Source organism: Bos taurus, chromosome 4, assembly GCF_002263795.3.
Source record: "Bos taurus isolate L1 Dominette 01449 registration number 42190680 breed Hereford chromosome 4, ARS-UCD2.0, whole genome shotgun sequence".
NCBI lineage: Eukaryota > Metazoa > Chordata > Mammalia > Artiodactyla > Bovidae > Bos > Bos taurus.
In genome coordinates, this window is record NC_037331.1 from 73,646,933 (window position 1) to 73,670,411 (window position 23,479).

At 38.1% G+C, this 23,479-nt stretch overlaps 1 long non-coding RNA gene across 1 annotated transcript in view; it reads left to right on the plus strand.

Annotated features, from left to right (window-relative positions):
• Positions 1 to 16,333: 16,333 nt before the first annotated feature.
• Positions 16,334 to 23,479, plus strand: part of LOC112446400 (uncharacterized) — a 72,033-nt gene continuing 64,887 nt past the window's right edge. Inside the window, exon 1 of the long non-coding RNA XR_003034384.2 lies at positions 16,334 to 16,479. This is a non-coding gene — a long non-coding RNA (uncharacterized lncRNA). The remainder of the gene's footprint in view (positions 16,480 to 23,479) is intronic.

The following is a 23,479-nucleotide window of genomic DNA, read 5'->3' on the forward strand; positions in this document are numbered from 1 at the left end:
TGAATAGTTTTTATTTATCTTTGGTTTTATAAATAATATATGGAAATTTTCATATAATATATTGAAGGATATGGCAACCCATGCTAGTATCCTTGCCTGAAAAATTCCATGGGTAGAGCAGCCTGATGGGCCCCAATCCAAGGGGTCACAAAGAGTTGGACATGACTGAGCAACTAGCATACATGTTGAAAAATATAAAATGTTTACTGCTTAATTACTCAATTTTTAAACTGTCCTGCTATCAAATAAGACAAAATTTATTTTTAAAAAATTTGGATTTTAGAATAACATGTTGTTGTTTAGTCAGTCAGTGGTGTCTGACTATTTGCAACTCATAGACTGCAGCATGCCAGGCTTCCCTGTCTTTCAACCATCTCCAGGAGCTTGCTCAAACTCATTTCCATTGAGTCAGTGATGTCATCCAACCATCTCATCCTCTGTCATCCTCTTCTCCTCCTGCCTTTGATCTTTCCAAGCATCAGGGTCTTTTCTAATGAGTTGACTCTGCATCAGGTGGCCAAAGTACTGGAGCTTCAGCTTCAGCATCAGTCTTTCTAATGAATATTCAGGGTTATTTTCCTTTAAGATTGACTGGTTTGATCTCCTTGCAGTCCAAGGGACTCCCAATAGTCTTCTCCAACACCAGAGTTCAAAAGCCTCAATTCTTTGGTGTCCAGCATTCTTTAAGGTCCAACTCTCACATCCATACATGACTACTGGAAAAACCATAGCTTTGACTAGACAGACTTTGTAGGCTTTTTAATATGCTGTCTAGGTTTGTCATAGCTTTTCTTCCAAGGAGCAAGCGTCTTTTAATTTCATGGCTGTACTCACCATCTGCACTGATTTTGGAGCCTTAGAAAATAAAGTCTGTCACTGTTTCCATTATTTCCCCATCTATTTGCCATGAGCAGATCACAAAACCAGATTAGTTTTTTGAATGTCGAATTTTGAGCCAGCTTTCTCACTCGCCTTTTTCACTTTCATCAAGACACTCTTTAGTTCCTCTTCACTTTCTGCCATAAAGCTGGTGTCATCTGCATATCTGAGGTTATTGATATTTCGCCCGGAAGTCTTGAGTCCAGCTTGTGCTTCCTCCAGCCTGGCATTTGGCATGATGTACTCTGCATATATGGAGAAAGCAATGGCAGCCCACTCCAGTACTCTTGCCTGGAAAACCCCATTGATGGAGGAGCCTGGTAGGCTGCAGTCCATGGGGTCGCTAAGTCGGACACGACTGAGAAACTTCACTTTCACTTTTCACTTCCATGCATTGGAGAAGGAAAAGGCAACCCACTCCAGTGTTCTTGCTTGGAGAATCCCAGGGACAGGGGAGCCTGTGGGCTGCCATCTATGGGGTCACACAGAGTCAGACACAACTGAAGTGACTTAGCAGCAGCAGCAGCAGCAACTCTGCATATAAGTTAAATAAGCAGCATGACAATATACAGCCTTGAAGTACTTCTTTACCAATTTTGAACCAGTCTATTGTTCCCTGTATGGTTGTAACTGTTCCTTCTTGACCTGCATACAGGTTTCTCAGGAGGCTGGTAAGGTGGTCTGGTATTCCTATTTCTCTAAGAAATTTCCACAGTTTGTTGTGATCCACATAGTCAAAGATATTAGCATAGTCAAAGAAGCAGAAGTAGATGTTTTTCTGGAATTCTCTTGCTTTATCTATGATCCAATGGATGTTGGCAATTTGATCTCTGATTCCTCTGCCTTTTCAAAATCCAGCTTGAACATCTGGAATTTTTTGGTTCACATACTGTTGAAGCCTGGCTTGGAGAATTTAAAACATTACTTTGTTAGCATGTGAAATGAGTGAGAATAACATGAAGATTGTTTAAAAAGAATCTATGTTCCCCACTTTTGAAAAATCAGTGAAAGCTACTGATAAATGCTTCTCTGAGAGCTCAGTTAGTAAAGAATCTGCCTACAATGCAGGAGAAAAGTGAAAGTGAAGTCACTCAGTTGTGTCTGACTCTTTGCAATCCCATGGACTGTAGTCTACCAGGCTTCTTTGTCCACGGGATTTTCCAGGCAAGAGTACTGGAGTGGGTTGCCATTTCCTTCTCCAGGGGATCTTCCTGACCCAGGGATCAAACCCAGGTCTCCTGCATTCCAGGCAGACGCTTTACGCTCTGAGCCAATGCAGGAGACCCCAGTTCAATTCCTGGCTCAGGAAGATCCCCTGGATAAGGTATAAGCTACCCACTCCAGTATTCTTGGGATTCTCTTATGGTTTAGCTGGTAAAGAATCCACCTGCAATGTGGACTGTATAGTCCCTGGGGTCACAAAGAGTAGGACAGGACTGAGTGACTTTCAGTTTCACTGGTAAATGCTGTTGCTTTAAGAATTTAAAAGTATGCATGGATAACATATTTAATAGAAGTAATAACAGTGCTGTGATTGTTGTGAGCTAGAGATAATTTTCTCATTATTCAATGTTTCTAAATGATTATAGTTCAAAAAAATAGGTTTAATTTCTTGGATATTCTTTAATTGTTAGTATTATGAGAGCAGTGCTTGTATTAAAAGCTTGTCTTATATAGAAACAGAAAAAATGCTTTTTAAAATGCTTAACTCTAGGATACAAGAGTGCTGTTATAAGAATAATGTTATCATGTAATCAAATGCATAATCATGACTAATTTAATTTATCATCTTGTCATAATTTTACAAGACAATAGAACCTATGGTATGAGTTTTTTTTTCCTTTAAAACAAATGAATATAAGAGAGATCAAACAAGCAAGCATGTGTGAAAATGACACATTAAATTCTTGTATTCAAATGGTGTCTACCATATATTGATGGTTACAATTGCAAAATGCCATGCCATTTACTGATCATGTGTTTCTTTTTATTTCAGTTCAATATAAATCTGGAGTGCAGACTACTTTAGATGTGATTTTCAAAGATTTAATCAGACTTAGAGTAATGAAGTTCTGGGGGGAAATATCAACCTATCCTTAGAGGACATGAAAGATGGAATTTTTAATAATTCTGAAAACTGGGTGAAGTCAAGTATTATATTTGATTCTTGATAGAAATTTTGTCAATCATTTGACTTTTTTATTCTTATGCCATCAAGAATGTCAGGGCAAGTCAAGACCATTTTACTAGTCAGTCATTGTGTCCTATTGATTCCTATCAGCATTTCTCTCATCAGCAATGATACTGCCTAAGGTCAAAACTGCCTTTTTGATATAAATAATCTCTTCACTGGTATCTGACTTCATTCTTCCCTTCCATATTACAACCTCTCTCCCCTAAAACTGGTCCATTTTCAGTGCTGTCATAAGGACTTTTTCTAAAACTCATGTCCGATGTAGTCACTCTTTAAAATCTTGAATAGGAAGCCAGGTTGCCTGGATTGTATCCTGCATCTTTTATCTAGTAGATTTGAAACTTGGAGAAAGTCATTTAATCTCTTAGTGCCTCAGGCTTTTTGTTTCCATCTATAAAATAAGGATAATAATGGTAGATAACACAGTATGGTTGTTGTAGAAATTGAATTAATGTGCATAAATTAAGAGTAGGACCCAATACAGAGTAAGCAATATAGGCACTACTTTATGGAAGAATGAAAGAAGAAAAAAATAGTTCACACTATTACTGAGGGTAGGCAGTGAGGAAATAGAGGAAAACATCACATTAGTTATATATATGTAAATGTATAGGGCTTCCCAGGTGGCTCAGTGGTGAAGAATCCATCTGCCTGCCAATGCAGGAGACATGGGTTTGATCCTTGTGTTGGGAAGATTCCCTGGAGGAGGAAATGGCAACCCGATCCAGTATTCTTGCTTGAGAAACCCCATGGACAGAAGAGTCTGGGGCTACAGTCCGTAGTGTTACAAAGAGTCGGGCACCACTTATCAAATGAACAACAAAAACAACAAATATATACAACTAAATGTGTGTTTAGTTATATATGTATAAAACTAAATGTAATGACTTCCTACTTTTTGTTTAAAGATGTGTGCCTGTGTATATATGTAATATGGAAGCTCCTATTTAAAAAAGTATATATTATAGATGCATGTATTCATATAAAAGTAAATAATTAAGTAGCTGGTTTAGTGGCAGGCCCATCCTTATTTGACATCAGAAATTTTTATTCACTTCCAAAATCCAGGATTAGAAGAAATGTAAAATTGTCAGAGGAGTAGTTCAAAGAAACTTGAATAGCTTGTTCTAGATAACAGGATGAGAAAGCAAGCAAAGTAGACATGGACCCCAGTTATGTTGGTGGCAGGAATCCCCCTTCTCTGGGATATAGAGAATGGAGGTGATCAATCCCTTGAAGTGAAGTGAAGTGAAGCCGCTCAGTCGTGTCCAACTCTTTGTGACTCCATGGATTGTAGCCTACTAGGCTCCTCCCTCCATGTGATTCTCCAGGCAAGAGTACTGGAGTGGGTTGCCATTTCCTTCTCCTTCTAATCAATCCCTTAGAAATAATAAATCAATAGCAGCATGCAGGTCAGTTTCAGATTCTGAGAACCACATAGACTATAATATAGCCAAATGAGATAGAACAGGTCTACATCCGAGGTAGCTGGGCAGGACATAGAGAGTATGGGATTCTAACAGGGATATATAGGGATCAAACCATGAGCAGGAACCTATCCAGCATCTTTGGAGCATGGTGTCTGCCTGTGATTTCAAATTTTACTCCTATAAAATGGATAGAGAAAACTTTTGCCAAAAAGTTTGAGAGTTCCAAAGAATACAAAGAAGAGATAAGAAAGCCTTCTTCAGCGATCAATGCAAAGAAATAGAGGAAAACAACAGAATGGGAAAGACTAGAGATCTCTTCAAGAAAATTAGAGATACCAAGGGAACATTTCAAGCAAAAATGGGCTCGATTAAGGACAGAAATGGTATGGACCTAACAGAAGCAGAAGATATTAAGAAGAGGTGGCAAGAATACACAGAAGACTGTACAAAAAAGATCTTGACAACCCAGATAATCACGATGGTGTGATCATTCACGTAGAGCCAGACATCCTGGAATGTGAAGTCAAGTGGCCCTTAGGAAGCAACACTACGAACAAAGCTAGTGGAGGTGATGGAATTCCAGTGGAGCTATTTCAAATCCTGAAAGATGATGCTGTGAAAGTGCTGCACTCAATATGCCAGCAAATTTGGAAAACTCATCAGTGGCCACAGGACTGGAAAAGGTCAGTTTTCATTCTAATCCCAAAGAAAGGCAATGCCAAAGAATGCTCAAACTACCACACAATTGCACTCATCTCACACGCTAGTAAAGTAATGCTCAAAATTATCCAAGCCAGGCTTCAGCAATATGTGAACCGTGAACTTCCTGATGTTCAAGCTGGTTTTAGAAAAGGCAGAGGAACCAGGGATCGAATTGCCAACATCCGCTGGATCATCGAAAAAGCAAGAGAGTTCCATAAAAACATCTATTTCTGCTTTATTGACTATGCCAAAGCCTTTGACTGTGTGGATCACAATAAACTGTGGAAAATTCTGAAAGAGATGGGAATACCAGACCACCTGACCTGCCTCTTGAGAAATTTGTATGCAGGTCAGGAAGCAACAGTTAGAACTGGACATGGAACAACAGACTGGTTCCAAATAGGAAAAGGAGTACATCAAGGCTGTGTATTGTCACCCTGCTTATTTAACTTCTATGCAGAGTACATCATGAGAAACGCTGGGCTAGAAGAAGCACAGGCTGAAATCAAGATTGCCAGGAGAAATATCAATAACCTCAGATATGCAGATGACACCACCCTTATGGCAGAAAGTGAAGAGGAACTCAAAAGCCCCTTGATGAAAGTGAAAGAGGAGAGTGAAAAAGTTGGCTTAAAGGTCAACATTCAGAAAACGAAGATCATGACATCCGGTCCTATCACTTCATGGGAAATAGATGGGGAAACAGTGGAAACAGTGTCAGACTTTATTTTTCTGGGCTCCAAAATCACTGCAGATGGTGACTGCAGCCATGAAATTAAAAGACGCTTACTCCTTGGAAGAAAAGTTATGACCAACCTAGATAGCATATTCAAAAGCAAAGCCATTACGTTGCCAACTAAGGTCCATCTAGTCAAAGCTATGGTTTTTCCAGTGGTCATGTACGGATGTGAGAGTTGGACTGTGAAGAAGACTGAGCGCTGAAGAATTGATGCTTTTGAACTGTGGTGTTGGAGAAGACTCTTGAGAGTCCCTTGGACTGCAAGGAGATCCAACCAGTCCATTCTGAAGGAGATCAGCCCTGGGATTTCTTTGGAAGGGATGATGCTAAAGCTGAAACTCTAGTACTCTGGCCAGCTCATGCGAAGAGTTGACTCATTGGAAAGGACTCTGATGCTGGGAGGGATTGGAGGCAGGAGGAGAAGGGGACGACAGAGGATGAGATGGCTGGATGGCATCACTGACTCGATGGACGTGAGTCTGAGTGAATTTCGGGAGTTGGTGATGGACAGGGAGGCCTGGCGTGCTGCGATTCATGGGGTCGCAAAGAGTCGGACACGACTGAGCGACTGAACTGAACTGAACTGAACTGAACTGAATTGAACTTGATTCTTTCTACATACTCTCCAGTAGTTTTGAAGCAATCAGAAGCAACCCTGAACACATTGCTTCAGACCTAGTTCTCACATGGGTGAAAAAATAGAAGGTAGATGGAATCAAGCAGCAAATTGCCAACCAATCTGGTGATCCCTTTGGCTACTGGAACTCTGTCCTAGACCACTGACCTCAGACCACTTTATCTGCAGTCACTTAATCTTGCTCTAGTTTTTCAATTATTATATAATATTATATAATTGCCACCCATCAGTAGAACAGCAGACATCTCAACATGTTTTGAGCTCTAGTTTTTGTAGTTCAGTTCCTTAGTTTTCCTGCATGTTCTTGTTACACAGTCTTTGCATTAAGTGATCTCCAATCCTTTCAAATATGCCTGCACTGGAGCAGACAGGACTCATTTTCAGGGATGGTTGGCTATAGGTATGAGCAGATTCTGGGACTCTCCCCTGAATACTTCAGGCAGACTAGAACATACTGTATATGTATATTCCCATTGTAGCAATAATGATACCATTGTGCAGTGTTTAGTCTATTTGTGAATCTCTCCACTAGATTTTAAAGTATTTTGGCTAGAACAAATTTTTTAACTTGGGTATTTATCCCCTGTGCCTGTGTCAGTGCCTAATTTATAATGAATAATATAGAAAAAAATTAGTTAATAGATCAAGGAATTGGATGACAAAGGTATGAACTAACACTTGACAATAGAAGAGCCGAGTCCATTGCTAGACAAATATTGATAGGGAAGCTGTCCAAGCATCTTTTATAAAATGAGGCCTTTTCTTAAAATAACTTTCCAAGACTTATTTATTTTTTATACTTATTCAAGTCTCCCCTAGGTATATGCAAGAGTATGTGTATCTTTATTGTTCTGAGGGCTAGAAATCAAAGAAGTTATGGAGAATATATTTTCACTTTATAACAGAGCCTCATCTTATATACCTATTTTAAATAAACTTAGAATTAAAGGATTCATACCTCAAATGTGTGCTAACTCATTTGTAGAGGAAAGTTCTCAGATTGAAATTATGATTATATCATCCTGGTGCTTTATAGTCTCTGTTAGAAACAGAGCTATTTAAATTGCTGGAAGGGATGATAAGACATTTAGAAGCTTAAGTGGAATACATCCATGAATGAACATAATGTGAGCTATAGAGGAATCAAAGTAGGGACATTTAAAAAATAGCTTGAAGATAACACACCGTCTATCTTCAGTCTTTAAGTGACATAATTTAATAATGTCAAAATTTGCTATTAGAGGATTTTCTGAAATCCTTGTATAGTTGTATTTCATGATTGGCAGCTCTTTTTACTCCTTTCCCTAAGCTTGACTTTCTTTCAACAAGGATATCAGTAAATTTCTAGATCAACAAGGCAAAATTTCCCTTTTTCCCCCTAGATTGTTCCTCCAATTAGCTTGAGCTACAATAGAAATAGAACATATTAATAGTATATTTGCACCAATTGGAAAAGTCTATTTTTAAGGCTTTTTACTTTTTCACTGGTGGTAGCAGAGGAGATTAGTTCCAATATTATAAAAAAAAAAGGGAAAATACCTGTAATTTATTAAATTCAGAATTTGGGGGGGTTTCTATAAATAATAGTTATAAAAATATAAATTCATGTACCTATGTGTATGAAATTTCTCAAAGATAATGTATTCTTTATTTTATTTTATTTTTAAACTTTACAGTATTGTATTAGTTTTGCCAAATATCAAAATTAATCCACCACAGGTATACATGTGTTCCCCATCCTGAACCCTCCTCCCTCATCCCTCCCCATACCATCCCTCTGGGTCGTCCCAGTGCACTAGCCCCAAGCATCCAGTATCGTGCATCGAACCTGGACTGGCATCTCATTTCATACATGATATTTTACATGTTTCAATGCCATTCTCCCAAGTCTTCCCACCCTCTCCCTCTCCCATAGGGTCCATAAGACTGTTCTATACATCAGTGTCTCTTTTGCTGTCTCGTACACAGGGTTATTGTTACCATCTTTCTAAATTCCATATATATGCGTTATTATACTGTATTGGTGTTTTTCCTTCTGGCTTACTTCACTCTGTATAATAGGCTCCAGTTTCATCCACCTCATTAGAACTGATTCAAATGTTTTCTTTTTAATGGCTGAGTAATACTCCATTGTGTATATGTACCACTGCTTTCTTATCCATTCATCTGATGGACATCTAGGTTGCTTCCATGTCCTGGCTATTATAAACAGTGCTGCGATGAACATTGGGGTACACGTGTATCTTTCCCTTCTGGTTTCCTCAGTGTGTATGCCCAGCAGTGGGATTGCTGGATCATAAGGCAATTCTATTTCCAGTTTTTTTAAGGAATCTCCACAGTGTTCTCCATAGTGGCTGTACTAGTTTGCATTCCCACCAACAGTGTAAGAGGGTTCCCTTTTCTCCACACCCTCTCCAGCATTTATTATTTGTAGACTTTTGGATCGCAGCCATTCTGACTGGCATGAAATGGTACCTCATAGTGGTTTTGATTTGCATTTCTCTGATAATGAGTGATGTTGAGCATCTTTTCATGTGTTTGTTAGCCATCTGTATGTCTTCTTTGGAGAAATGTCTATTTAGTTCTTTGGCCCATTTTTTGATTGGGTCATTTATTTTTCTGGATTTGAGCTGTAGGAGTTGCTTGTATATTTTTGAGATTAGTTGTTTGTCCGTTGCTTCATTTGCTATTATTTTCTCCCATTCTGAAGGCTGTCTTTTCACCTTGCTAATAGTTTCCTTTGGTGTGCAGAAGCTTTTAAGGTTAATTAGGTCCCATTTGTTTATTTTTGCTTTTATTTCCAATATTCTTGGAGGTGGGTCATAGAGGATCCTGCTGTGATGTATGTCAGAGAGTGTTTTGCCTATGTTCTCCTCTAGGAGTTTTATAGTTTCTGGTCTTACGTTTAGATCTTTAATCCATTTTGAGTTTATTTTTGTGTATGGTGTTAGAAAGTGTTCTAGTTTCATTCTTTTACAATTGGTTGACCAGATTTCCCAGCACCATTTGTTAAAGAGATTGTCTTTAATCCATTGTATATTCTTGCCTCCTTTGTCAAAGATAAGGTGTCCATATGTGCGTGGATTTATCTCTGGGTTTTCTATTTTATTCCATTGATCTATATTTCTGTCTTTGTGCCATTACCATACTGTCTTGATAACTGTGGCTTTGTAGTAGAGCCTGAAGTCAGGTAGGTTGATTCCTGCAGTTCCATTCTTCTTTCTCAAGACAGCTTTGACTATTCGAGGTTTTTTGTATTTCCATACAAATTGTGAAATTATTTGTTCTAGCTCTGTGAAGAATACCATTGGTAGCTTGATAGGGATTGCATTGAATCTATAAATTGCTTTGGGTAGTATACTCATTTTTACTATATTGATTCTTCCAATCCATGAACATGGTATATTCCTCCATCTATTAGTGTCCTCTTTGATTTCTTTCACCAGTGTTTTATAGTTTTCTATATATAGGTCTTTAGTTTCTTTAGGTCGATATATTCCTAAGTATTTTATTCTTTCCATTGCAATGGTGAATGGAATTGTTTCCTTAATTTCTCTTTCTGTTTTCTCATTATTAGTGTATAGGAATGCAAGGGATTTCTGTGTATTGATTTTATATCCTGCAACTTTACTATAGTCATTGATTAGTTCTAGTAATTTTCTAGTGAAGTCTTCAGGGTTTTCTCTGTAGAGGATCATGTCATCTGCAAATAGTGAGAGTTTTACTTCTTCTTTTCCAATTTGGATTCCTTTTATTTCTTTTTCTGCTCTGATTGCTGTGGCCAAAACTTCCAAAACTATGTTGAATAGTAATGGTGAAAGTGGGCACCCTTGTCTTATTCCTGACTTTAGAGGAAATGCTTTCAATTTTTCACCATTGAGGATAATGTTTGCTGTGGGTTTGTCATATATAGCTTTTATTATGTTGAGGTATGTTCCTTCTATTCCTGCTTCTGGAGAGTTTTTATCATAAATGGGTGTTGAATTTTGTCAAAGGCTTTCTCTGCATCTATTGAGATAATCATGGTTTTTATTTTTCAATTTGTTAATGTGGTGTATTACATTGATTGATTTGTGGATATTGAAGAATCCTTGCATCCCTTGGATAAAGCCCACTTGGTCATGGTGTATGATCTTTTTAATGTGTTGTTGGATTCTGATTGCTAGAATTTTGTTAAGGATTTTTGCATCTATGTTCATCAGTGATATTGGCCTGTAGTTTTCTTTTTTTGTGGGATCTTTGTCAGGTTTTGGTATTAGGGTGATGGTGGCCTCATAGAATGAGTTTGGAAGTTTACCTTCCTCTGCAATTTTCTGGAAGAGTTTGAGCAGGATAGGTATTAGCTCTTCTCTTAAGTACCATAACTCCTAGTAATAATGACAGTATTAGGAGTAAGTGTAACATGAAAATTACAGAATTTACCACTTAAAATTGCTACCTTTGACAACACAAGACTAGAATTTGCAAAAGTTTCAAAATTTTTACTTTGTTATTTAAATAAAGATCATTATAAGAATATCTTCTTTCACTAATTGTGCATATTTCATACTCATTCCTATCCATTCATTCAACTAATTTTTATCAAGGTATGTAGTAGCTTCTGATATTGTCAGTACTCAAGGTAGGATTAAGAAACAGACAAGGTCCTTGTTCATCTGACATTCATATACTGGGGTAGGAGGGGAACAGTAGAAAAACATCGAATGAACAAATACATAAAAAGATCATTTTAGGTTTTGCAAAGTGACATAAATAAAATCTGGGCAATAAAACAGGACATGAGGAGGCAACAGAGTTATGTTTGTCAGTTAGGCTGTGACATGAATGATGAGGAGTAGGCCAAGGCAAAGCCTTGGGGGAGGAATATTGCAGGCAGCTGTTGCTGTTCAGTCACTAAGTTATGTCTGACTCTCTGCGACCTCCTGGACTGCAGCATGCCAGTCTCTTCTGTCCTTCACTATCTCCCGGAGTTTGCTCAAAGTCATACCCATTGAGTCAGTGATGCCATCCAACCATCTCATCCTCTGTTATGCCCTTCTCTGGGCCTCAATCTTTCCCAGCATTAGGCTCTTTTCCAATGAGTGGGCTTTTCGTATCAAGTAGCCCAGCAAAATACAAGGGTGAGTATGAATCCGGGACAAAGGGGCTGGTTTGGAGGGAACAATAAGACACTAAGTGGTTAACAATCAAGAGGCAGAGTTTGGCAGGGATCAAGTCATAAAACAAAATGATGTGTAGAACGTAATAAGGATCTGAATTTTCAAAGTGCTCTGAAAAACTATAGAAAGATTTTCAGCAAGGCTGAAAACATCTAATTTTCATCTACATTGTAAAAGATGCATTGGCTGCCATCAATGAATGAATTTTACCTGACCAAATTTACTTACGTGGAAAACTCGGTGTAGATGTCAATGTCATAGCCTAATGAATGATGATAGTGTCTTAGACTAGGGGAACAGCAATGAAGAAGTAAGCATGATCAAATCTGGTGTGTATATTAGAGGCAAACCTGACATGATTTAATACTGAAGTATACGTTTTGTGTGTGTGTGTGTGTGTGTGTCGAGACAAGTGGTGGTGAAGGAAAAAAAGGCATTAAGACTGACCTCAAGGTTTTTTGTTTTGAGCAACTGAGTGAATGATCGTGTTCTTTATTGAGATAGGAAAGATTGATGGAAAATCTTGTTGTAGGGAGGGAGACACAAATCAAAAAGTTCTATTTTAGACATGTTTAATTTGAGATGTCTATTAGTCATTCCACTGACAGCTGGGTTTATGAATTTGGAGCTCAGAGGAAAAATTAGATGCAAGGACATATGTTTGGAACTTATTGCCCAGTTCACATTATTTCAAGCAGCACAACTAGGTGAGATTACATTGGAAGGCTTTTTAGAGAAAGAATGAAGCTTAAAATCAAATTCTGGGGTCCTTCAATATCCAAAGTTTGGATAGATACTAAATTAGATAGTTGTCAATTGTGTTAAATTCTGCTGGGAAGCATGAGATTGTTAATAGAAATTAATGAGAGCAGTTTTAGCAAAGTGGAGGATAAAAGCCTGATGAAAGAAACCTTGAAAGGAGATGGGAGAATGTGAGATGACGACAAGGAGAAAACCAGTATAACTTAAACTTAAGTATTCTGTGAAAGGGTCAGTCAGTTCAGTCACTCAGTTGTGTCCGACTCTTTGTGACCCCATGGACTGCAGCATGCCAGGCCTCCCTGTCCTGCACCAACTCCCAGAGTTTATACAAACTCATGTCCATTGAGTCGATGATACATTCCAATCATCTCATCCTCTGTTGACCCCTTCTCCTCACACTTTGAATCTTTCCCAGAAACAGGGTCTTCTCCAATGAGTCAATACTTCACATCAGGTGGCCAAAGTATTAGAGTTTCAGCTTCATCATCACTTCTTCCAATGAATATTCAGGACTGATTTCCTTTAGGATGGACTGGTTGGATCTCCTTGCTGTCCAAGGGGCTTTCATAAGCCTTCACAGTTCAAAAGCCTCAATTCTTCGGCACTCAGCTTTCTTTATAGTTCAACTCTCACATCCATACATGACTACTGGAAAAACCATAGCTTTGACTAGACGCACCTTTGTTAGTAAAGTAATGTCTCTGCTTTTTAATAAGCTTTCTAAGTTGATAATAGTTGGCTTTTCTTCCAAGGAGTAAGTGTCTTTTAACTTCATGGCTGCAGCCAACATCTGCAGTGATTTTGGAGTGCCCCCCAAAATAAAGTCTGTCACGGTTTCCTCTGTTTCCCCATCTATTTCCCATGAAGTGATGGGACCAGGTGCCACAATCAGTTTTCTGAATATTGAGCTTTAAGTCAACTTTTTTATTCTCCTCTTTCACTTTCATCAAGAGGCTCTTTAGTTATTTTTGGCTTTTTGCTATAAGGGTGGTGTCATCTGCATATCTGAGGTTATTGATATTTCTCCCAGCAATCTTGATTCCAGCTTGTGCTTCATCCAGCCCAGCATTTTGCATGATGTCCTCTGAGTAGAAGTTAAATAAGCAGGGTGACAGTAAGTTAAATAAGCAGGGTGACTACAGCCTAGACGTACTCCTTTCCCAATTTGGAACCAGTCCGTTGTTCCATGTCCAGTTCTAAATGTTGCTTCTTGACCTGCATACATATTTCTCAGGAGGCACATAAGGTGGTCTGGTATTCCCATGTCTTTAAGAATTTTCCACGGTTTGTTGTGATCCACACAGTCAAAGGCTTTTGCATAGTCAATAAAGCAGAAATAGATGTTTTTATGGAACTCTCTTGCTTTTTCGATGACCCAACAGATGTTGGCAATTTGGTCTCTGATTCCTCTGCCTTTTCTAAATCCAGCTTGAACATCTGGAAGTTCATGGTTCAGGTACTGTTGAAGCCTGGCTTGGAGAATCTTGAGCATTACATTGTTAGCATGTGAGATGAGTGCAACTGTGCTGTAGTTTGAGCATTCTTTGGCATTGCCTTTCTTTGGGATTGGAATGAAAACTGACCTTTTCCAGTCCTGTGGCCACTGCTGAGTGTTCCAGATTTACTGTCATATTGAGTGCAGCACTTTCACAGCATCATCTTTCAAGATTTGAAATAGCTCAACTGGAATTCCATCACCTCCACTAGCTTTGTTCCTAGTGATGCTTCCTAAAGCCCACTTGACTTCACATTCCAGGATGTCTGTCTCTAGGTGAGTGATCATACCATTGTGATTATCTGGGTCATCAAGATCTTTTTTGTGCAGTTCTTCTGTGTATTCTTGCCATATCTTCTTAATATCTTCTTCTATTATGTCCATACCATTTCTGTCCTTTATTGAGCCCATCTTTGCATGAAATATTCCCCTGGTATCTCTAATTTTCTTGAAGAGATCTATAGTATTTCCTATTCTATTGTTTTCCTCTATTTCTTTGCCTTAATCACTGAGGAAGGCTTTCTTATCTCTCCTTGCTATTCTTTGGAACTCTGCATTCAAATGGATATCTTTCCTTTTCTCCTTTGCCTTTAACTTCTCTGCTTTTCTCATCTATTTGTAAGGCCTCCTCAGACAACCATTTTGCCTTTTTGCATTTCTTATTTGCGGGGATCGTCTCAATCACTGCCTCCTGTACAGTGTCACAAACCTCGGCTCATAGTTCTTCAGGCACTCTGTTTATTGGATCTAATCCCTTGAATCTATTTGTTACTTCCATTGTATAATCATGAGGGATTTGATTTAGGTTGTACCTGAATGGTCTAGTGGTTTTCCCTACATTCTTCAATTTGAGTCTGAATTTGGCAATAAGGAATTCATGATCTGGGCCACAGTCAGCTCCCAGTCTTGTTTTTGCTGATTGGATAAAGCTTTTCCCTCTTTGGCTGCAAAGAATATAATCAATCTGATTTCGGTATTGACCATCTGGTGATGTCCATGTGTAGAGTCTTCTCTTGTGATGTTGGAAGAGGGTATTTGATATGACCAGTTTGTTCTCTTGGCAAAACTGTTAGCCTTTGCCCTGCTTCATTCTGTACTCCAAGGCCAAATTTGCCTGTTACTCCAGGTATTTCTTGACTTCCTACTTTGACCTACAGTCCCCTATAATAAAAAGGACATCATCTTTTTTGGCTGTTAGTTCTAGAAGGTCTTGTAGGTCTTCATAGAACCATTCAACTTCAGCTTCTTCAGCAGTATTGGCAGGGACATAGACTTGGATTACTGTGATACTGAATGGTTTGCTTTGGAAATGAACAGAGATCATTCTGTCATTTTGTGATTGTGTCCAAGTATGGCATTTCTGACTCCTTTGCTGACCATGATGGCTATTCCATTTCTTCTAAGGGATTCCTGCCCACAGTAGTAGATATAATGGTCATCTGAGTTAAATTCACCCATTCCAGTCATTTGAGTTCTCTGATTCCTAGAATGTCGATGTTCACTCTTGTCATCTCCTGTTTGACCACTTTCAATTTGCCTTGATTCATGGACCTAACATTCCAGGTTCCTATGCAATATTGCTCTTACAGCATTGGACTTTTTTTCCATTATCAGTTACAGTGAAAGGTATGAAAAAGAATCAAATGCTGTTATGTAATGTAAGTGCAGAATGTAATTTAAAACCTGAGACTTTTAAGTAATATTTTTTTGTAAGATTAGAAATACCAGAGCACGTTAGTGTAAATTATTCAATAGAACAGAAAAAAAAGTGTTGGTATTAGATAATGAGAGGGTAACAAAAGAGTGAAATGTTTAGGAGGGAACGAAGGGGTACAGTACAAGCCAGAAGCACAGAATTGGCCCTTAGTGAGACTACAGGCACATCTTCATAGTGTCAGGAGGAAACAGATTAGAGAAAGCTAGAGATCAGAAGGGTATAGTTTGTTTACAGGAAGATTAAATCATCCCTTTCTGTTTTTGCAAAAAGCATTATCACATTCTACATATAATTTTGTTTTATGACTTGATCCCTGCCAAACTCTACCACTTGACTGTTAATCATTTAGTGTCTTATTGTTCTTCTAAGCCAACACCTTTGTCCCAGACTCATACCCTTGCATTTGCTGGGCCACCTGGTAAGAAAAGCCCACTCATTGGAAAAGAGCCTAATGCTGGGAATCATTGAGGGCAGGAGGAGAAGGGCATAACAGAGGAGGAGATGGTTGGATGGCATCACCAACTCAATGGTTATGACTTTGAGCAAACTCCAGGAGATAGTGAAGGACAGAGAAGACTGGTGTGCTGCAGTCCATGATGTCACAAAGAGTTAGACATAACTTAGTGACTGAACAACAACAGCTGCCTGCAATACTCCTTCCCCATGACTTTACCCTGGCCTACTTCTTGTTATTCATGTCACAGGTATCCCACATTGCAGGCGGATTCTTCACTGAGCCACCAGGGAAGCCCAAAGCAATATAAGGTGAGGTCATAATCTGAAATCGGAATGTTGGAGGTATCCTGTTACTGATCATGTCAACACAAAGGGTACAAGCACAGTAGGAGATGGTTGTAAAATACAGTGCATTTGCATTAGTGATGAGGAGGTCAAATAGCTCAGAGTAAAATCTTTGTATTGGAGTGAATCTGAATATCTCTGTAGTTTCACATCTTCTTTTCCACATTCATAACTCTGATAAGGAAACCAGCAGGGAATCTATGTATTGAATTAGCCAGAAAGTTCACTAGGCTTTTTCCATAAAATCTCAATGGAAAAACACAAACATTTTGGCCAACCCATTGTTTTACTTATTATGTTTTGTGTTCTTTTTGTCAAGTCAGAATTGTACAAAAGGAACTCAATGTATTTCCTCAGAATAAATACACTTTTCAGTAAATTGAGGTAATCCATTTTGCTTAAATGTTGAAAGAGTCCTTCAGGCTGTGGTTATTTAAATTACATATCTTTTTTTTTTAAAGGTAATACAATAAAAGATACCTTTGACTTGTACAGATAGATTGCAGATTCTTTTGTAAGACAGTGGTATTTAAAGGTGGGTTATTTTTTAGATTTTTTAAATACAATCACCAATTGCACTGAAAACCTAAAATTCAGAACTTTGAATAAGTCATTAGAAGGGTGGTAACTAACAAATAAAAGATTTTGCATTCTCTGCCTCCCTTGTTCAACAAAGTGAAATTTTTAGCCCTTTCCTCCTAGGCTCTCATTTGACCAGTCTCTCTGCATGTGGCCTAAATACCACTAAGGGGATTCTGTTAAGGAAAATAACTATGTGTTGGGACCAAGAGTCTATTTATTCATGTAATTACTGGAATGGGAAGCACCAGATCCATTAGGTGCTGCCATTTTTGTTTTGTCGAGGCTGTGGTTTTTCCTGTGGTCGTGTATGGATGTGGGAGTTGGACTGTGAAGAAGGCTGAACGCCGAAGAATTTATGCTTTTGAACTGTGGTGTTGGAGAAGACTCTTGAGAGTCCCTTGGACTGCAAGGAGATCCAACCAGTCCATTCTGAAGGAGATCAGCCCTGGGATTTCTTTGGAAGGAATGATGCTAAGGCTGAAACTCCAGTACTTTGGCCACCTCATGCGAAGAGTTGACTCATTGGAAAAGACTCTGATGCTGGGAGGGATTGGGGGCAGGAGGAGAAGGGGACGACAGAAGATGAGATGGCTGGATGGGATCACTGACTCGATGGACGTGAGTCTGGGTGAACTCCAGGAGTTGGTGATGGACAGGGAGGCCTGGCGTGCTGTGATTCATGGGGTCGCAAAGAGTCAGACATGACTGAGTGACTGAACTGAACTGAACTGAATATATATTGGAATACATTTTAGGATTAACTTAATGGATGTCCTACAAACAGATTGTAACTTCTTTCATTTTCCCCTGTGCTATATATTAATTTCTTATTAGTTATCTATCCCATTCATAGTAATATATATATATGTCAATCCTAACCTCCCGATCCATCTCCCATCCCCTTTCTTTCCCTTTCTCTCTCTTGGTATCCATATCTTTTTTCTCTACCTCTGTGTCTCTATTTATGTTTGCATATAGGTTTATCTGTACTATTTTTCTATATTCCACATATATGGAGAAATATATATATATATTTTCTTCTAACTTTGATGACAGTCTCTTAAGTTCATCCATATCTATGCAGATGTCACAATTTTGTTCCTTTTTATGGCTGCGGTATTCCACTGTATATATGTAAGCATATCTTCTTTATCAATTCCTCTGTTGATAAATATTTAGGTTGCTTCCATATCCTGGCTCTTGTAAACAGTGCCGCTGTGAACACTGTGGTGCATGTATCTTTCTGAATTATGGTTTTCCCTGTGTATATGCCCAGTAGTGGGATTGCTGGGTTATATGATTGCTGGGTTACAGTTCTATTTTCAGCTTACGGAACTTTCATATTGTTCTCCATAGTGGCTGTATCAATTTATATTCCCACCTGCAGTGTAACAGGGCTCCCTTTTCTCCACACCCTCTGCAGCATTTATTGTTTATAGATTTTTTTTATGATGGTCGTTCTCACTGGTGTAAGGTGGTACCTCATTGTACTTTGATTTGCATTTGTTTAAAAATGAGTGATGTTGAGCATCATTTCATGTGCCTCTTGGTCATCTGTATGTCTTTGGAAAATGTCTATTTAGGTCTTCCATCCATTTTTTGATTGGGTTGTTTGGTTTTTTAAGTATTGAGCTGCATGAGTTGTTTCTAAATTTTGGAGATTAATCTTTCATCAGTGGTTTCATTTGCAAATATTTTCTCCCATTCTGAGGGTTGTCTTTTTGTCTTGTTTATGGTTTCCTTTGCTGTGCAAAAGCTGTTAACTAGGTCCCATTTGTTAAATTTTGCTTTTATATTCATTAGGAGGTGGGTCAGAAAAAATCCTGCCGGGATTAATGTCAAAGAGTGTTCTGCCTATGTTTTTCTCTAAGAATTTTATAGTGCCTGGCCTTACATTCAGTTCTTTAATCCATTTCGAGTTTATTTTTGTGTATAGTGTTAGAGGCTTGTGGTGGTGGTGGTGGTTTAGTAGGTAAGTTGTGTCTACTCTTGTGACCTCATGGACTGTATCCCTCGGGCTTCTCTGTCCATGGGGTTTTCCAGGCAAGAATACTGGAGTGGGTTGCCATATCCTTCCCCAGGGGATCTTCCTGACACAGGCATCAAACATGGGTTCCTGCATTGCAGGTAGATTCTTTACCAACTGAGCCACCAGGGAAGCCCCAGAGGCTGTTGTAGTTTCATTTAGTTTCATTCTTTTACATGTAACTGTCCAGTTTTCTCAGCCCTACTTACTGAAGAGGCTTTTCGCCATTGTACGTACTGTCTTCCTTTGTCTTAGTTTAAGTAACCATAAGAGTCTTGTTTTATCTCTGGGCTTCCATCCTGTTCCACAGGTCTGTATTTCTGTTTTTGTGCCAGGACCATGCTGTCTTGTTTACTGTAGATTCATAGTTTAGTCTGAAGTTAGGGAGCCTGATTGTTCTGCTCTGTTTTTCTTTCTCAAGATTGCTTTGGCTCTTCGGGGTCTTTTGTGTTTCCATACAAATTGTAAAAATTTTTGGTCTAATTCCATGAAAAATGCCATTGGTTATTTGATAGGGATTGCACTGAATCTGTAGATTGCTTTTGGTAGTATAATTATTTCCATGATATTGATTCTTCCAGCCCAAGAACATAGCACATCTTTTCATGTGTTTATGTCATCTTTCATTTCTTTCTTTAGTATCTTATGCTTTTCTGAGTACAGGTCTTTTGCCTCCTTAGGTCAGTTTATTCCTAGGTATTTTATTCTTTTTGTTGCAATGGTAAATGGGATTGTTTCCTTAATTTCTTTCTAATTTTTTGTTGCTATCTGTATAGGAATGCAAGAGATTTCTGTGTATTTATTTGTATCCTGCAAGTTTACCAAATCCATTGATTAACACCAGTAGTTTTCTGGTGGCATCTTTAGGATTTTCTATGTATAATGTTATGTCATCTGCAAACGGTGATAATTTTACTATTTCTTTTCCAATTTGTATTTCTTTCATTTCTTTTTCTTTAATTGCTGCAGCTAGGACTTTCAAAATGATGTTGAATACTAGTGGTGAGAGTGGACCTCCTTGTCTGTCTCTGATCTTAGAGGAAATGCTTTCAGCTTTTCGTATTTGAGAATAATGTTTACTGTGGGTTTTTCATATATGATCGTTATTATGTTAAGGTATGTTCCCTCTATGCCCACTTTCTGGAGCATTTTTATCCAAGCTTCTAGACTTTTAAAACAATTTGGGATAACTAATATCTTTTTATCAGTTTAAATATCAAGATGTCTACTATGTGCTGGACATTGTGTTAGATGCTCAAGATGCATCCACTGAAAAAGACTGGCACAACCCCTGCCTTCGTAGGTCTTGTTCTTTATTGAAAATGATACTTTTTTTTTTTAATCTGCAGATGGCACAGTAATCCTTGATGATTATTTGGGTTGGGGCATGAACAAAAGGGGCTTTGAATAAGTTAGTGAATTCAGGAGACATGAAAATAGGAACAGAGTTAAGGTTGTGTTGATGATGAGTTCAGTTTGGAGCATGTTTCATTTAAAGCTTCCCTGGTGGATCAGATGGTAAAGAATCCACCTGCAATGCAGGAGACCCAGATTCGATCACTGGATTAGGAAAATCCCCTGAAGAAGGAAAGGCAACTCACTCCAGTATTCTTGTCTGGGAAATCCCACGGACAGAGCAGCCTGGCAAGCTCCAGTACATGGGGTCTCGAAGAGTCAGATGTGACCGAGTGACTAAATGCTTAAGATGTCTAACAAGCAAGAGGCTTAATGAGTCTAGACCTGTAAGAGATCTAAGATAGAGTTAGGGGTCACCGAGTACTAGATAATCACAGAAGTCTTTGGAGATAGATGAGCTCACACAAGAAAGATGTGTAGATGAGAGAAAAAAGGAGGCCTAAGATAGCTCTGTGCAAAATATAACACACAGAGAATAAATGTGGGAGGTTGTCTACAAAGGAGAAGGGGAAAAAAAGATCATGCAATTTAGGGTCAAAGCTCCAGCTAACCCTAGGAAACCAGTAACCCTAGGAAAGCCAGTATTCCAAGGTGATGACTGAGTGGTAAAGATACATGAAACCTCTTTACCTCCCCCATTATCAACAACAAGACAAATGAAAAATAAGAAAGCACTAGTGGAAATAGTCTGAAAGGATTCTTTTAATCTCTTTGACTGAACTCTTACTTGAGGATGATTGGAAGCTCTTGTTTTTCCCCAAGCATACCAATCTTCACTATTTTATTAAAAATGCAATGTTGTCTATTTTATTCAGCAAGATTTTAAGGGTATGGAAAATATTTCAGTCATACAACTTGAGAGAGACTACAGTTGACGTCTCTCTCCCCATTTATTTTTTCCTTTTTATATTTTTTCCTATAAATAACTAAAACTTTATTTAGATAAATTAAGCATAAAAATAATTTATTGGAAAGGTATCAGCTAGCTCACAGAATTTTTTAAAAGGCAGTGGGTGGGGAAATTGATATAGAACCAGGCTCAGAAAACAGTAGGAACCAGGCTCAAAAAACAACAGGAAGCTTCAGGGTTCTAGTTATAGAAACTCATTTGCAGTTTTGTTTTATTTTGTTTTAAGTCTTTACAGCCAAGATTAATAAACTCCAACTGCTTTAGTCCCCTTAAATCTCTTCACTTAAAAATCAATGCCTAGGGAGATACAAAGTCCACTAATTCTATTTTGGTTATATGTCTCCTCCTTAATGAAGAGGGTCAGGGAAATTTATTGAGGGTCTCTTTGGGACTGTAGACAATGAGGAAGAGTCAATTACCCACACAGGAATAAGTATGCCATTATCAAAACAGGAAAGGATGACCGCTGGGTGGCTACAAAACTGTACTTTACTCTTAAACAAACATTCTTATACTAAATTCTTAAAGTAAGCAAACTACAAGCATTTTAAACTTCAAATTACACAAACTCCAATTTTCCAGATTTATTCTCCTGTATCCTCTGATTTTTAAAAAGCAGCTTTATTGAAACATATGGCACTGTTCAGCTGGTAAAGAATCTGTCTGCCAATGCAGACAACACAGGAGACGTGAGTTCGATCCCTCAGTTGGGAAGAGTCCCTGGAGAAGGAAATGGCAACTCACTCCAGTATTCTTGCTTGGAGAATTCCATGGCGGGAGGACCCTGGCTGGCTACAATCCATGTTGCAAAGAGTCAGACAGGACTGAGCACACATGCCTCATTGCACTGTAACAAACTGAACATATACATTTCTCAGGTTAAGATTTGCATTTGTATATAACCTGAAATCATCTGCATTATCAAGAAAATGAGCACATACCCAACCTTCAAAATGTCTTCATGCCCATTTGCAGTCCCTACCACCTGCACCTCTCTGCTCCATCTCCTGACAGTCCAAGGCAACTGCTGATCTGTTGTCTGCTAATACTCATTTCCATTCCCTAGAATTTTATGTAAGAGGAATCATGTACTATATACTCCATTTTGCTGGTATTTCACTCAGCGTAATTATTTTGACCTTCATCCATATGATTACTAGCAAAACAGTTCATTTTCTTCCCACTGTTTAGTTAGTATTTTATTGTATGGCTTTAGCATAGTTTCTTTATCAATTAGCTATTAAGATTCAGTTTTTGTCTGTTGCAAATAACGTTGCTATGAACATTCATGTACAATTCTTTGTATGGACATGTGCTTTTAATTTCTCTTAATACCTATAACTAGCATGACAAAGTACTAAAATAGGTGTACATTTCACTTTAAGCATGGCAAAACTATTTTCCAAAGGATTGTTTCATTTTACATTCTTACCAGCAGTGCATATGGCTTTCAGTACACTAAATCCTGGCAAATAGTTCTGGGATAGTCCTTTTTAAAAATATTAGAGAACCTACTTGATATATAGTAAATCTCATAGTGGTTTAGATTTTCTCTAATGACTGTTGTTAGACATTATTTTCTTTTTATATTTGCATTTATGTAGATTCTTTAGGTATTCAAAACATTGCCCTTTTTTTCTTGAATTGTTACTTTATTGAATTTTGAGACACTGCAGTCTAGATGCAAGTCTTTATCAGATATGTGATTTGCAAACTTTTTCTCTCAGTCAATGGCTTGGAGTTTTATTCCCAATGATAAAGTGTTATTTATCATCTTTCAAAAAGCAAAAATTATTGGATAAGTCAAATTTATTGTTATTGCTTTTAAGTTTACCATACTTTTAGTGTTGCAGTTAAGAAATATTTGCTTAAACCAAAGTCAAAGATTTTATACCATCAAGTTTTCTTTTTAGGAATTTTACAGTTTGAGGTTTTATATTTGAAATTCACTGGTATTTTCCTTTTAAAGTTCCTCTTTTCACTTTTTAAAGTTTTACAGTCTTCCCTGATAGCTCATTTGGTAAAGAATT